Source organism: Lynx rufus, unplaced genomic scaffold (genome assembly GCF_022079265.1).
Source record: "Lynx rufus isolate CCGP_SWC_20201006 ecotype Redwood Valley unplaced genomic scaffold, mLynRuf1.p SCAF_5, whole genome shotgun sequence".
NCBI lineage: Eukaryota > Metazoa > Chordata > Mammalia > Carnivora > Felidae > Lynx > Lynx rufus.
The window spans coordinates 94,509,860-94,513,919 of NW_025814867.1; the positions used below are offsets into that span (position 1 = coordinate 94,509,860).

At 45.2% G+C, this 4,060-nt stretch overlaps 1 pseudogene; it reads right to left on the bottom strand.

Annotated features, from left to right (window-relative positions):
• Window positions 1–845: 845 nt before the first annotated feature.
• Window positions 846–3,730, bottom strand: LOC124527227 (DNA ligase 3-like; annotated as a pseudogene).
• Between the last annotated feature and the right edge of the window lie 330 nt (window positions 3,731–4,060).

Genomic DNA, 4,060 nt, shown 5'->3' on the forward strand with positions numbered 1-4,060 from the left:
AGAATCCAATCAACACACTCCTAAATAATCCACAGGTCAAAAAAATATCACAAGGGAATTTAGAAAGTATTTTTAAAATTAGGGATAGTTAAAACACATCATAGAAATATTTTGAGATGCAGCAAAAGCAGGGCTTAATGAGAATTTTGAAAACCCTAGGAATTGTTTTATTTTGTAGAGACTGACAAACTGATTCTAAAAGCTATTTGGAAAATCAAAGATTTAGAATATGCAGAACGATTTTGAAAATTATTAACAAACTTGAAAGAGATATAGTATTTTATTCAATACTTAATAGACTGCTACAGTTTTCTAGACATCATGGCTTTAGAATAAATGAATATTAGGTCATTGAAACAGCATAAAGAATCTCAAAATACACTCTAATATGTATAATTATTTGAATTTTTTTAACTGCAAGATATTTTATTTGTAGGAAAAAAACCACATTTTTTAAATGTTTTATTTATTTATTTTGAGAGAGAGAGAAAGGGAGAAAGAAAGAATCCCAAACAGGTTCCACACTGTAAGCACTGAACCTGACATAAGACTCAATCCTACGAACTGTGGGATCCTGACCTGAGCCTATATTGAGTCAGTTACTAAACTGAGCCATCCAAGTGCCCCCAAAACAGTTATTTTAAAAGAAAATAACAAGACAACAACCCAGCACCCAGATCTGAAAGATCTGTGTAAAACAGCAAGAGAAATGGACTTCACTAATGGCACCCACCCCAGCTGACTCTTGGTTGGGAAGATACCAAATGTGGTTGGTGGGTTCTGGAAGATGCACTGCTCCAAGAAAGGCTGTCCTCCCCCACTACCCATGATGGAGAGGGAGGACCTCAGTCCTGGAAGGGATCTACCAGCCTCCATTTCCAAGTATGTGCCCAAATCCACTATGGGGAGACCTGGTGAGCGTCAGGATTCTTGTCCCTGCTACCCAGCACATGTGTGGCTGAGGCCATATCAAATTCCTGCATCAGGTCTTCATTGAATGCCACAAAATAGCATTTGAGATGGCTGAAATTTGGTGTGGATGGTGGCAGATAGAGCCATACTCTAGTGAAAATGTCCACAAGCAAGCACTTTTTCTCAGCACAGGGTCTCATCAGGAACCTTCTGCTTCTTTCCCACTTTCACAGGGGAAGGCTTCCCTATCAGCTTGCTGCCTCCTTTGCTGTTGGGGCTACTCAGCCTCCCTCTTGCCTTCTTGGCATTGGTGGAGGGCTGCTTTGGGCCCTCCCGCCCAAAGCAGCCCTCCACCAATTTGGGGAGGCTGTGGAGGCCTTGCAAGACCCAGAATGAGGTACCCTCATTCTCTCCACTGCTGTCCCCTGTAGAGGAGCTCCCCTCCTCTCCAGCTGCCACAGTGAAGTCTGCCCTCTCTTTAGACTGCCGGTGTAGCTCCTTGAATTGGGACCAGTTAGTGGCAGATTTCCAGTCCTTATCCTGCAGTGATGGAATCTGATGGAGATGATCCCCACAGCTGTGTGAGCCTCATATTTGGAGAATTCAGCCCCTGCCATCTCCCACACAGCAGCTTTCTTTGGGTCTGGGGCGATGAAGTCAGGATAGTAGATCTTGTGTCCTTTTCATATCCTTCAGTACCAGCCCTTCCAATACCTCTCACATCACCCAATTTATCACGTTGGTCAAGTCTGAAGCTTTAGTGACTCTCTTCATTTCTGAGAACATGATCTGGTTGGGAATTTCAACCATGTTATCATGAAGAAACTTCTGCTGCTTGCACAAGAGGCCTGTCCGTCAACTTGACATTGAAGTAGGTAAAACAAAAAACAAACAGGCAGACATTAGCATCCTGGCAGGCAACTTTCTTACGCACTCCAGGAATACCAAAGGGCAGAAGTTTGGCTGTCCTAGTGTTGATCAGGAGCACCTCAAAGTCTAAGATCATGTTGTGCCCCCAGGGAAAGCCTGGTGGATGTAGTCCTTAAGGTGGGCCACCTTGTGAGGCAAGACAGGCTTCAATATGCGGCTGAAGTAGCTGAAGTGGTCCCCATTATTATGCTCCTGGACTCACTCCCCATCATACTTAATTTTAGACAACATGCCATTAGAGCATGTCTTTATCACATGCTTGATGGATTTGCAGGCCTCAGCCAGCAAGGGCTGCACTGGCATCATTAGTGATGGCTGGATGCTCAGAGCTTATCTCTGGCCTGGCTCCTTCTCCACCTCCTGCTCATTGCAGAGGACCTGGTACACCATGTCCTGCAGGTTGTGTGATGCTTTATAGACAACAGGAGTCAAGGGCATTGAACACATGTTTTGCACCCAAGTTCATCCTTGGGTTATGTTTGATCAACTTGATGATGCACTTAAGGTCATTGGCTGTGTACATAGAGGCAATTTCCTGCAGGGCCTGTTGCTGCTCATTCTCCTTGGTGAGCTTGGAGAGCTGAAGGAGGAAGTTGTCCACCTCTTGGATGTTAAGGAGACTCTTGGCACCTGGGAGGGCAGACTTGCTCTGCTCAAAGAAGATTCTGGTTGTCTCTGATACCTAACCTGCTCTAGGTCTCATGCCATATCATTTGGGTTGCAGTGCAAAGTTAGGCTGAAAAGCTTTACAGTCTGCTTATTATTTAAGTTGTAAATACTCCTAATAACACCTGGCAGCAGCAGCTTAACTTTTAGGTACACGTCACTGTGGAAACCATCTCCTGCCAAACTTTTCCAAAGGAAGTTCTGGATGATCTGGGTCATCCTATTATAGCAAGGATTTTCAGCCACAATGGTGCACAACTTCCAAAACTCATGTAGCAGATCATCCTTGTGCTTGGGGTCCCATTTGCTTGAGGACATTTCCTTAGGGGTCAAGCTCAAGTGGGCTTCCCCAGAGTTGTTGGGCTTGGATGAAAAACCAGAAAATTTCTGGGGATTGATATTGATGACAAATGAGGTACCTTTCATTGGAGATGTCACCTGGCCAGTGGCTGTCATCTTCGCCTGGACAACAGCTTTCTTTGGTGTGCTTATTGCCTTAGAAGACAGATCTACAATGTGTTGGCTTATCTGTTACCTCTTATTATCTTCCAGCTTCTCCCAGCCTTCCAGCTTGTAAGGTCATCAGTACTTTTTGTGGCAGCCTTGGTCCACTCCAGTTTCTCAAATGTGCATTTTTAAATGTGATACCACTTCTTCATATTCCTGCTGAACTCTGAGAAAGGATTGAGCACCACTTTGCTGATCCAGCATACACTTTTCACAATCTTTTCCTTGCGTTTTTTTGCAGCCAGCCATGCCACGCTTGGCATAGTCCACACAGAGCCATTGTTCAGCCATCTCACGGGCTGCTGCAGAGTCCCACATGCAACTTTGGCAAGAAAATAAGGCAGGTAGCACGTGGTCTTAGATTACCTTCCTGGAATGACAGAACAGGCTTTCATCTCTGCCCATGAAACAGATTTGTTTGTGACCAGTGGCTGAATTGTCTTATGTCAGACCAATGATGTTGTTCTCAGAATATGCACAGTTCTTTACAGCTGAGTGCAGGGAGCTTTGGTGGGAAGAGGATCTTGAAAGCCAAAATCCTATATCTCACAGAATGGTTGGGAAAATTAAAATAAGTCCATGGATGGGCTGGCCGGCGGGGGGGTGGTTCTGAACTCTCTGCCTTCCCCCTCCTCCAGTGCACACCGCAGGCCTCAGACCAGGCACCTGCAGGCCACGAGTGCCACTTCAGTTGTCTGTAGTCATTTGATTTCATTAATGGGGTTAAGGCAATTCAGTGAGGAAATACACTTTTTCAAGAAACGGTGCTGGATATACAAATGCAAAAAAACAAAACAAAAAAACCTTCACTTCACACTAAATGTATTAATGTGGATCATAGAGCTAAATGTAAGATCCAAAATGACATGGGGGGCACCTGGGTGGCTCAGTTGGTTAAGCATCTGACTTCGGCTCAGGTCATGATCTCACAGTCTGTGAGCTCGAGCCCCGCGTCAGGCTCTGTGCTGACAGCTCAGAGCCTGGAGCTTACTTCGGATTCTGTGTCTCCCTCTCTCTCTCTGGCCCTCCCCTGCTCATGCTCTGT